We start from the raw sequence: 12,208 nt of genomic DNA on the forward strand, positions 1-12,208 counted from the left end.
GAGACAGAGACAGTCCCTGGATTTGGCCCTGTGCAGTTGTTGGAAGAGTGGACAAGAACAGTCTCTGGGGAATGGTGAGCCTGAAAGTCAGATTGAAGAGGGTGGAAGAGTGAAAGGGAGGTGGGAGGGGATTGTGGTTAACTCTTCTGAGAAATCTGGTTGAGGAGGCAACGAAGTCCAAGCCTCCCTCCCTCCTTCCTTCTTCCTCTCTCTTTCTTGGCCCTTCCTTCCTTCCTTCCTTCCTTCCTTCCTTCCTTCCTTCCTTCCTTCCTTCCTTCCTTCCTTCCTTCCTTCCTTCCTTCCTTCCTTCCTTCCTCCCTCCCTCCCTCCCTCCCTCCCTCCCTCCTCCCTCCCTCCTTCCTTCCTTCCTTCCTTCCTTCCTGGCTGGAGCACTTTAAAATGTTTTAATGGGAGGGATAGAGCTGAGAAGGAGAAATGGAGCTTCAGGGAGAGAGGGAATTGATGGGAATAAGAGTGCCAGGGGAGATGGGCTGGGGGGCCAGGGGAGGGACTGGCCTTGGCTGGCAGCTGAGCCACATCTCCATGGTGGGGGGGAGGTGAGGAGGGAGGAGAGCAAAGGGTGCAGGGAGGGGTGGTGGTAGACACGCAAGGATTGCCATCTGATGGCTTCCATTTTCTTTAGGAAGGTCATGACAAGCCCACCTTCAGAGGGAAAGGGGAGGGGGCTTGGGTGAGGGTAAGGGTGAACAAGGGAGAGAAGAAAGTTGAGGGGAGGATCAGAGCCACAAAATAGCCACGTGGAGAGAGAGAACACAAGCTTGGCGGAAGCAGTGGAGGGAGACAGCTGGACAACGTTGGGTCACCCAGTGGAGACCAGAGGTGGGGGAATCAGAGACCCTCTGCTCAGTGGGTGGTTTCTTCAGCAGAGCTAGTTGTTTGGGGTTGAAGCAGAGAAGATGCGTTGGGGGCTCACCTGGGCTTCTGGCTCAGCCAGGTAAGGGTGATGGAGGCAGAGGGGCAGGAAAGGGAGAGTGTGCAGTGTCGTGCCGCGCCATGGGAGCTAGAGTGGAGAAGAAGGGACGTGAGCTCAGGGAGGCCAGGAATGGAGAGGAGGCTGGAGCCCGTGGACGCCCCTGAGAACTGGTCCAGGGGGCTCGACGCAAGCGAGTGAGACATTTTTTTTTTTTAAGATTTATTTATTTATTATTTATTTCTCTCCCCTTCCCCCCCCCCCCCCCACACCCTGGTTGTCTGTTCTCTGTGTCTATTTGCTGTGTGTTCTTCTTTGTCCGCTTCTGTTGTTGTCAGCAGCACGGGAATCTGTGTCTCTTTTTGTGGCGTCATCTTGTTGTGTCAGCTCTCCGTGTGTGTGGCACCATTCCTGGGCAGGCTGCACTTTCTTTCGTGCTGGGTGGTTCTCCTTACCGGGCGCGTGGGGCTCCCCTATGCAGGGGACACCCCTACATGGCAGGGCACTCCTTGCTCGCATCAGCACTGCACATGGGCCAGCTCCACACGGGTCAAGGAGGCCCTGGGTTTGAACCGTGGACCTCCCATGTGGTAGACGGACGCCCCAACCCCTGGGCCAAGTCCGCCGCCACAAGTGAGTCATGAGGACAGAAGTTCGCAGCTGGAGATGCCCTTTGGACTCCTGCTGCTGGAAGTTGTGCCGTGTCTGTGGATGAGGAGTCATGACGGCAGTGTGGGGTGGAGGAAGGGGCACCGGTGATGTGGGCGTCACAGGGCAGAGGGGCTGGGGTGTCCAAGGGGTGAGATGGGGGTGGGGAGAGAGTCCCTGGAGAGTCAGGGGAGCAGGAGGCTGCGGATGGCCACGATGGGGACGAGGCAGCCAGGGCCTTAGAGAAGCGGCTGTTGCTGGAAGAGGTGGAACAGAGGAGGTTGGAAAGTGGGGAGGTGGGGCGAGGAGCTCTGGGTGGAGCCGGGGCACAGCGAGGTGGGAGGGGTGTGCTGTCGCCCTCCGGGGAGCAGGAGGTTCTGGGGCTACCTCGAGAGGGTTGAGGGAGGAGCGAGTTGAGTCGGGGAGACGAGGAGAGTTCCCGGAGGGACGCCTGATGGGATGGGGGGTCCCTCAGGCACGCGTGGCCTGGCCCAGGGTCCTTCAGTGACGTGGAGAAGGGGGATCACCTGGACCCAGCAGGGTTCAGCTGAGACCCGGAAGTGTGACCAGAAGTGACAGGGTCGCGCGCGCGCGCGCGCGGGGAGACGGGGTGCGGAACTCCCCACGGGGTGGAGGGGCCTTGGGGCCGCCCCCTGGGGTGGGGCCGGGCCAGCTGGCTGCGGGAGGGTGCCCCAGCCTTCCCGCCCCGTGACCCCTGGGTCAGGGCCTGTCTTCTCAGGAGCCGGGCAGCTGCGGTGGCCGAGCCAGCTGCTGGGAGGGGCGATGGCCAGCTCTTTCACACCCCGAGGGAAAACGGGCCCATCTGGGAAAACCCAGAGGTGCGAGGGGAGACCTGGCAAAAGGGCCGTGAGGGAGGGGCCTCCAGGCTCCCGCTGAGAGTGCGGGCAGGTGGGGCAGTCACGCGGGGGACCCATCCCCCTCCCCGCGGGGCCGCGGGCGGGCGTCCCAGCCCCTGGAGGAGCAGGAAGCTCCGGGACACATCGCCGCTCGGAGGGCTGGCAGAGAATGAGCACTGTGCAGGGAGTCCAAAGACCTCAGCGCCCCCCTCCCTCCCCACCTCCAGACGCCCCAGTGCCCTGGAGCGGTTCAGAGGTCCCCACTCCAGGCCTCAGTTTCCCCATCTGTCCAGCTGTGGGACTTGGTGGCCCGGGATGCTCTCTCTGGCCGGGAAGGGGGCTGGGCGGAAGAGGCCGAGGCTGAGGGCCCGTGTGCTATGGCAGCCGGAGAAGGCTTGAGTTCCATTCCTGAATATCAATGAGCGGGCAGGAATGTCTACCACACAGCTGGCTGCCGCGGGCGGGAGGAAACGGCCCCGCCTGGCCCTCCCGGACCCACCTGCCCGGTCAGCAGCAGGCAGAGCTCACGGGCTGCCTGGGGCAGAGGCAATCGGGGCCTGAGGCCGCACGGAGGTGCGCAGGGGTGGGTGGGGGGCGGCCCTTTGCTGCCCCTGTCACTCTGTCCTCCTCTCCGGCCTCACACATTTATATCTCACAGCAAACTGCAGAGTTATGCACGGTCCCGTGCATAGCATATCGTTCCTTCCACCTTACGGATGAGCAAGGAAAGGGCTGGCCAGAGGAAAGCGACTTGCCCAGGGTCACCCAGCTGGGGGCGGGCAGAGCTAGGAGTCAACTCCAGGCTTCCTCAGGTCCCCATCTGTGATATTTGCCCTTTGTGGCTCCCAGGGAGGGGGAAGCTGCAAATCTGGAGCGCTGGCATGCTGCTGAGCCGAGAGCTGCCTTCATTCATTTCTTCGTTCCACGAAGATTTATGTGCCAGGCAGATGTTGGGTGTTGAGGATACAGCTGTGAACAGGCTAGGGAGGGTCTAGGGACCAGAGAGAAAAGAATAACACTAGCATGAAACAAGGCCCCTGCATCTCACCCCCAGCCCCACAGGGGTCGTTTGAAAGCGATCCTAATGGCCTGCCTTTCTCTGAATTCTGAGAGAGTCACCCAAGTTAGCAAGAGCCTTGAAAACGAATCCCATCGCAAGACTCAGACAGGCGACTGCGGAAAAGAGAGCCTTCTGAGGGTTCTGGACTCCCAGACGGGTCAGCCCTGGGCTTGGCTCAGGGAGTAGTCCAATATCAAAGTTATTTGACCGGGTGTCTGCCACAAGGAGCTCACACACCTACGAGAGAGGAGACTGGTAACCAGGCCAACCCAGAACAGAGAGCTGGGAAGGAGAGAGTTATGACGGCCGGTTTGGGGTGGAGGAAAGGGCACTTATGTTGGGGAGATGGAGGAGCCCGGAAGGAGGACAGGCCCAGAGGTGGGGGATTTTGAATTGGGCACCATGGAAGCAGTGGGAATTCCTCCAAGGATAAAGCAGACAAGCGCATCCCGGAGGAGGCACGGCACTTGCAAAGGCCTTGCGGCGCGCTATAGCACTGCCCGAGTGTCGAGAGGGAACCCGAAGCTGGGAATCCACCTCAGCTCCGACTGCCAGGGTGTGGGTGACCGAAGGAATCGTCTACCTTCCTGCCTCCCCTGGAAAACCATGCCGGAGGTATGTGAGCATGACTGATGAGCTTATCAGCTCTGCCCGTAATGCAAGCAGATAACTTGGAGCTGATCGGCTGTCCTTCCAGAGCCACTGGAGCAGTGCCTGGGCCACAGACATTTCTGTCTGCAAAGAGGGAACTGTCCTAGTGTATCCATGGTGGAGGATCCCTGGGGGCTGCGAGGCTCCACCTGCTTGGGCAGTAAACAGTGTTTGACGCTCTTGCCACCCAGGCCAAGCTCAAGTTCAGAACCCAAGTCTGTGTGAGGATGACAAGTCCCTTCCCTGGTTCCCAGTTTCCCACTGATTTCGGGGGTGCTCTCCAAATCTCTAACTGAGGGCTCAAGGAACGGTGAAGTGGGGTGGTCATATAGAAGGTAGCTGGAGAACTAGATTTAATAAGGGAAGCCTGTCATTTCTGATCCCTGGTCCTGCCGGGAGGCAGCAAAGGTGCAGGGACTGAGAATTGCTTGGACTGGTTGTGATGGTTTCACTAGGGGGCTTGTTCCTGGGAGAGCCCACACACCTGAACTGCCAAGCTGGCATCTGGAACCCTTGGGGTTTATTTTACTTTATTTTTAAAAGATTTATGTTATTTATTTCTCCCCACCCTCCCTTGTTTTTTGCACTTGCTGTGTCTGTTCATCTTCCTTGTTTCTTTATAGGAGGCACCTAAGCTAAATGGGACTTCCAATATGGGAGGGAGGGGCCAGATTGCTTGAGCCACCTCTGTTGCCTTCTTTGTTGTGTCTCTCATTCTGTTTTTCCTCCCCTCATCTTTCATTGCATCATCTTTGTCACATCAGCCTGCCGCGCCTGCTGGTCATGTCAGCTTGCTATCTTCTTTAGGTGACACCGGGAACTTCTGCTCCCCACTTTGTTGTGTCTCTCAGTATGTTTCCTCTTCTTGTGTCTCTTGTTGCATCAGCTTGCCATGCCTGCCCTTCATGCCAGTCTGCTGTCTTCTTTAGGAGGCACCAGGATCTGAACCAGTGACTTCCCATGTGGTAGGCAGGAGCCCAGTCGCCTGAGCCACATCTGCTTCCCAAACCCTTGGGGTTTAGACCCTTGTCTAGGCTTGGTGTGGGAAGTGAGAGGCAGAATTGGGACATTGGTCCCTGTTATGCAGGGAGACAAAGATTCATATTGCAGCTCTGAGATCCACCCATCCATCCATCCATCCCCCCATCCATCCACCCATCCTTCTACCCATCCATCCACCCATCCATCCATTTAAGCAGCTTCCAGCTAACAGTGGCACTGTGGCCAGATCGGCCCTGGGGACTAGAGGAAAGAGGGCAACGTGGTGGAGCCGACCTGGCCACATCCTTGCCATGAGACAGTGGGCCAGTCTTTTAGCTTCTGGGAATCTTCATTTGCAAATCAGCTTTTAGGATTTCTACCTTGCACGGGTTGGGGTGAAGATGAGAGGGATAATAGAGGCAGTCTTGACGTGCTATGCTGGAGGCACAAGCTGAGTGTAAGCCTCCTTCCATTTTCCCTTCTCTGAGGGGCTGGGCTGGGTGTCATGACTCCTGAGGGCCATCGGCGTGGGCTTGGGAGCCCCCTTCATCCACTCACAAGCTGTTGGGAATGGTTGCAGTGATAGTTGGGAAAAGGTGCTTGGAATGCAGTGATGGATAAGACCAACAAGTTCCCTGCTCTCACGGAGCCCCTAGACTGGGGTGGGGGTGGAGCAAAGAAGAGCCAAGAAAACAGCTGTTTGTAGTAAGTGCTACGAAGGGAAGCTCCAGAGAGCTCTGATACCTGCTGGAGATGGGGGAGCCAGGGAAAGCCTCTCAAAGGACGTTGCCTTTGAGCAGTGACCTGAAGGACAAGAAGAAGCCAGCTGTTCAACAGTTGGGCAGAGGGCACAGCAAGTGCAAAGGCCCTGGACTGTCAAGACTTAGGCGGTCTGAGAAAGCAAAAGAGGCAGTTCTTGCAGAGAGTTTCATGCATAATGGGAAGAGTGTCAGAGATTCCCTTCAAAGCCGGGTAGAGTCCAGATCAGACAGGAAGTTCAATTTATGTAGATGACAATGACTCCTATTTCCCAACTGAGGAAACTGAGGACTCAGGAAGGTTAAGCAACTTGTCCAAGTTCTCACGCCTGGCAAGAGACGGTGCCCGGATGGGTCTCCAACGTGAGACTCTGTTGGGAGGCAAGGTGCTCTGAGGTCCCTCTGCTCTCACGAGGGGTGAGGACAGGAGGGGCCCAGCCTAGAAGAGAGAACATTGTGTCTGTGGGAGAGAGTGAGCAGAGGCAGCAGCCTAAACACACGACAGCCCCCGGCCAGCCTCGGCTGCCAGCACAACTGCTTGTGTGACTGCCAAGGAGCCAGATGCCGCTTCTGGAAAAAATATCTTCCTGGCTTGGCACTCCCTGGCCAGCCTGCCTGCCATGCAAGGGGAGGAGGGGGCTGTGAGTGTGGGCTGCTGCTTAGCACCCCAGAACGGCGGCGCTGCTGTGCCTTTGAAGCCAGGGCAGGAACTGGGAAGGGGCGGGGGGAAGGGAGGATGCAAGCAAAATATTTTCGCTAAAAATATTCTGGTCCAGGAGAAGATCTTTTTACTTTTTTTCCCCTACCCTTGCTGGAAAACCAAAGTCTTATTAAAACAACCCTAGAATATTTCGTGTTGCTATCAATTAGGTGAAGGAGAAAGAATCCTGAATTTTCTTCCCTGCCAGTTTCACAGAAAAGGAATATTCTCCCAGAGGCCAAAGGATGAAGGTTTTATTTTTTTCCCCTCTCTGAAAAAAATTCCTGCGATGTGGATGGAAAGTTCCTTAAGTCTGAGGGCTTCCTGAGAAGTTGGGGTTCTGGACACTGAAGCTAAGCTCTCTCCCCTCAGCTGGGTGGGGCAGGGCAGGTGGCTGGCCCCTGTCGAGGGCCCTTTGAACCCGTTGAAGGGGGGGGCGCAGCCAGGTTGGCTCTCCACGAGACCCCGCCGTTGAGGACAGCACGCCCCTCCTGTGTACTTTCACAAGGCCTCTGGCCAGCTGGACCACAGAGCCAGTGGCCAGGGGTCGTCAGGGAGAGACAAATGTTTGGCCTCTGCCTCTGGCTCCTCTCACCAAAACTTCTTGGGCAGCGTCATGATGTCAGCTCTAAGGAACCAGCCCTGGCTGTGGCCCCTCTCTCTGGTTTAGGCCTTTTGTAACCACGGCAACAGCATCATTTCTGAACACCTACTATGTGCTTTAAAATAGATGTCAATCCAACATCTCATTTAATTCTCAGGACAAGCACAAGAGATAAGGATTATATTATTCTCAATTCTCTTCAGAAAATTGGCGCTTAGTGTCACACAGCTTGTATGTTTCAGTGACAAGATTTGAACCCGAGTCCTTCTATCCATGAAATCTGTTCTGTGTTCAGCCCCAACCTGCCTCTTAGGTGACCCATTGGCTCAAAGTTTGGTTTCCCATGGCGTGTTTGATAAGTAAGTGAAGCTCACCTGTCCTTGGTATCATCTAAATCCTCCAACTTCAAATCAGAGCTTCAGGAAAGACCCCCTTCAGCAATATTTCCTTTCCGTTTTCACCAGCTCTCAGTCTTCTGAGTTTCTCTTATTATGTGTTACTTCTTTAGTTAATTTATTCCTTCATCCATTCTCTACCCACCCATCCACCCATCTATTCCCTCACTTGCCAAACCCTCATCCATCTGTCCATCCATCCATCCATATGTACAAACATACATACATTCATCCACTCATCCACCCATCCACTAATCCCATCCACCCACCCACCTGCCCTTCCATCCATCCACCATCCATCCATCCATCCACCCATTCATCCATCCATCCATCCATTCATGTCCATCCCTCTAACCCTGCATCAATCTCTCCAACCATCCCACATTTACCAAGTGCCAGGCACCAGGGACGTAGCAATGACTAGAAACTGGGCCCTGCTCAAGCCCCCATAAAATATTTAAGGTGGAAGGGACCTTAGAAAGTGCCCAATCCCATCCTCACTCTGATATAAGCCAGGTGGGAGGAAGTACTTTTATTTTACAGTTGAGGAAACTGCGTTTTGGGGAAAGCAATGAGACTTGTTGGAAATTGAGCACTGCAGATTGAGAGCCTTGAAGCTGAAAAAGACCTGAGTTCTAGTCCAGATTCTTTCCCTTATTAGCGTGGTGACGTTGTGCAAGTTGCTGAAACTCTGAGTGAAGAAAGGAGAACTAAGTGAGGTCAGAGAGCTAACAGGCACCAGGTCATGAAGAGTGTTTTGAACATCATTGAGGAGTCTGGCATTTACTGAGTAAGAGGGATGCTGTTGCAGGTTTTGAGCAGAGGAGGGATAAGATCGGGCTTCAGTTGAAAAAGGATTCTACAGTAGGGGTTAAGGGTATAAGCAGGGTGATGCTCCATGGGGAAGCTGTGACAGAAATCCAGGTGAGAGGTGATGGTGGCTCGGACCCTGCTGGTAGCACTTGCCAATGCTGGCTGTGAGTTGTGGAAGAAAGAGTCATCAAGGACGTCTTTGTGGTTTTATACCTGAACAATTGGGCGGATGGAGTTGCTGTCACCTGCAGGGGAAGTTTGTGGGGAGACCTGCAGGGGGCGGGGGAGGAGATCAGAGCTCATGTGCTTGGACATGCGGAGTCTGAGCCGTCCATTGGAGATATCTAGCTGGAGGTGTCGAGTAGGCTGTTGGAGATACAGCCTGGGCTCAGGAGCAGATCTGAGCTGGAGGTAGGCACCTGGCGGCCGCTGGCGTGTGGATGGTGTTTAAAGCCTTGAGACTGGATGAGCTCACAAAGCCAGAGAGTAGAGACAGAGAGGAGCACCAAGGACGAGCCTCGCGCCTGCCCTTAGGGAGAGATCTTCCTAATGTACCGTGAGCCCTTGGCATACACCTGTGCAGAAAACCTGGCCGCTGCCCTCACAGAGCGGGCCATCTAAAGAGGACAGCGGTCACGGAAGGAACCAGCCAGGTCATTAGCCCAGGGACAGTGGGAGCCCAGAGGTGGTGCCTCCCCCAGCACAGGGGGCACCCACAAACCAGGTCTTTCATGTCCTGGATCGTTCCAGTTCCACCCTCAAGGATAACGCCCGACCTGGGACTCCCGAGCGACCTGTGAGATGAAGTCCCATTAACACCCTCTTTTTAAGGGTGAGGAAACTGAGGCTCGGAAAGGGAAGCCACAGGCCAGGGGCAGGTTAGTCTCACTTTAAAGATCAAGCACGTAACATGGAAAAGAGAGAAAAGAGGGTGTGTGGGGGGGTGCTAAGACAGGCGGGGCCCTGAATCTTCACTTGAGGTCACAGGTCTTTCTCCGGAGAGGGAACTCCCAGACATGTCAGGATCCAAACGCAGAGGCTTCCAGGCTGGCGGCAGGGAGTGGAGAGAGCAAGCATCATGGCAAGGGCGCAGCTGCTCCGCGGCCCAGCCGAGCGCGGCCCTGCCGAAACGTGCGCCCTGCATTGCCAGATCTGGTTGCTAAAAAGAAGCCGGAACTCCGGAATTTTATGTGAAATTTCCCACTTTTTAAAACAGGGCTGTGTCCAAAGAAAACATGTCTGCATGCTGAGTTGACCTCATGGGCCACCAGTTCCTGGCTTTGGCCTTTTGGACTGGTGGTGAAAAGCACGGGCCTTAGGATCAGATGAGCCCGGGGTTCGAATTGCCACTCTCACCCTTTCGGGCTGTGCTCTCTTGGGCAAGTGAGTTCAGCTCCCTGGGCCTCAGTTTGCTCATCTGTCAAATGGGGATGGTGATCCCCATCTCAGGGCTGTGTAAGGATCACGGAAGGCAGTGTTTGTAGGGGCCCTGGCCCAGTGCTGGGCACCTCACTGTTGACATATAAATGGTCGTGAGGAGGTGGTGTGTGTGTGTGTGTGTGCGTGCGCACACACACATGCGCAGGAGGGAGGGTGATGGCAGGCTTTGGGAGGGCAGAAGACATTTATTGACTTCACATTCCTATCCTGGCCTCACTCAGGGGCTCCCGAGAGCTGGGGAGCCCCTTCCCTTCCGACCCCTCTTTCAGGCACCCCCTCCCCGCCCAGGGCCCTTTGTGGGCTTCTGGGCAGCAGTGACCTCCAGCCCTGAGCCCCCCTACAGGCCTGGCTCCCCCCCCCACCTCTCCGCTGCACAGGAGAGCTGCGGGGACATCTGGATTCCTGAGTGGATGTTTTCCACATTCTGGAAACCCACTGCGGTTTGGTTTTCCATGGGAAAGGCCTTGGCAGGGGCTCAGCTCAGTGGAATGGCAGGTGGATGGGAGGGACCAGAGTCAAGGAGGCCTTTATTGGGCGCCCGCTGTGTACCACGCCCTGGGGAGTCACAGATGCTTAAAACCATCCTGACCCTCCAAGAACTTTTTCCCCTTGTTATGGATGTGGACCTGAAGCATGAGAAGTTAATCCATTGTAACAAATGTACTCCACTATTGAGGGATTTTGTTAATGGTGTGTGAGGGGAGGGAGTGGGGCATATGGGAATCCCCTATATTTTTAATGTAACATTTATGTGATCTAAATCTTCTTTTTAAAAAATTATTATTATTTAAAAAAACCCACACATCTTGAAACCAAAATCCTTCTCACTCAAGACAGGAATCTGCCACGCCTGGCTTCCTCCTCCTCATCGCCCGACAGACATAGGTTCTGCTGATTTGCCCTCCTCAGTCCTCTAACTGCTTTCTTTCTCTTTTTCTTTCTTTCTTGTTTTTTTTAGGAGGTACCAGGGATTGAACCCCGGACCTTGTACCTGGGAAGCAGGAGCTCAACCACTTGAGCTACATCCACTCCCCTCTCATTTCTTGGCTGCCATTTTCTCTTTGTCAAGTCCCTTGGGGTCCCCATCACCGCTTCCCTGAATGGTGGCAGCTACCTCCTCCTGGACTCCCCGCCTCCAGCCAACCCTCTTGTTCAATCCTTCTCCAGGGCTAGCAAAAGGTCTTTCTAAAGCCTAAATCTGCTCCTCACGGTGGCTCTCAAGGCTCGAGGACCGCCCGCTGCCGCCCACAGCAGCGCGCCCTCGTCTCACTCCCTGTCTCCCTTCTACCTGTGTCTTCCAGCCACGGGCTCCCTGCAGTTCCCCGATGCATTCTGCTTTCCCTTAGCTCTGGGCCTTTGCCCCCACGGTCCTCTCTTCCCCGAGGACTTTCTATCGTCACTGTCATGAGTTTACATGTCACTTCCTCCAGAAGGTTCTCCCCACCCGCCCCCTCCCCAGGCTGGATTAAGGCTGGATTAGGCGTCCTCGTTCCACATCCTCAGTGCTTCCCGATGGCAATACTAATGCCAGTGCTAATCCCAAAGCTGATCCTAAAGCTAACGCTAATGCTGTAAATGTCAACGCTAATCCTAAAGCTAATGCTAATACTAACATTGTTACTAACGCTAATCCTAAAGCTGATGCTAATGCTAACACTACTACTAACTAGTGCTAATGCCAATACCAATACAAACTCTTAACTAGTGCTGATGCTAACGCTAATGCTAAAGCTAATACTACTGTTACCAGTAATACTAATGCTCATCCTAAAGCTCATGCACATACTAACACTACTACTACTGTATGGCTAATGCAATACCAACAGTAGTTAATAGAACAGTAAGGGCTCTGTACATATTACCTCATGTTATCCTCTCAGCTACCCTCTGAGGTAGGAACTATTTTACAGGTGAGGAAACTGAGGTTCAGGGAAAAAATCACTTGTCCAAGGTCCCACAGTTCATGGATGGTGAAGCTGGGATTTGTTAGGGCTCACAGGGTACAATTCCCCAAGGGGAAGTAAACTAGAATTCATAAAACTCATACACCCTTGACATTTGCTACCTTCTGATTGATTTTTTTTTTAAGATTTATTTATTTATTTATTTCCCCTTCCCGCCCCCACCCCAGTTGTCTGTTCTCTGTGTCTATTTGCTGCGTCTACTTTGTCCCCTTCTGATGTTGTCAGCGGCATGGGAATCTGTGTTTCTTTTTGTTGTGTCATCTTGCTGTGTGAGCTCTCCATGTGTGCGGCGCCATTCCTGGGCAGGCTGCACTTTCTTTCACGCTGGGCGGCTCTCCTTACGGGGCGCACTCCTTGTGCGTGGGGTTCCCCTCCGCGGGGGACACCCCTGCGTGGCACAGCACTC

This window comes from Dasypus novemcinctus, chromosome 2, assembly GCF_030445035.2.
Source record: "Dasypus novemcinctus isolate mDasNov1 chromosome 2, mDasNov1.1.hap2, whole genome shotgun sequence".
Taxonomy (NCBI): Eukaryota; Metazoa; Chordata; class Mammalia; order Cingulata; family Dasypodidae; genus Dasypus; species Dasypus novemcinctus.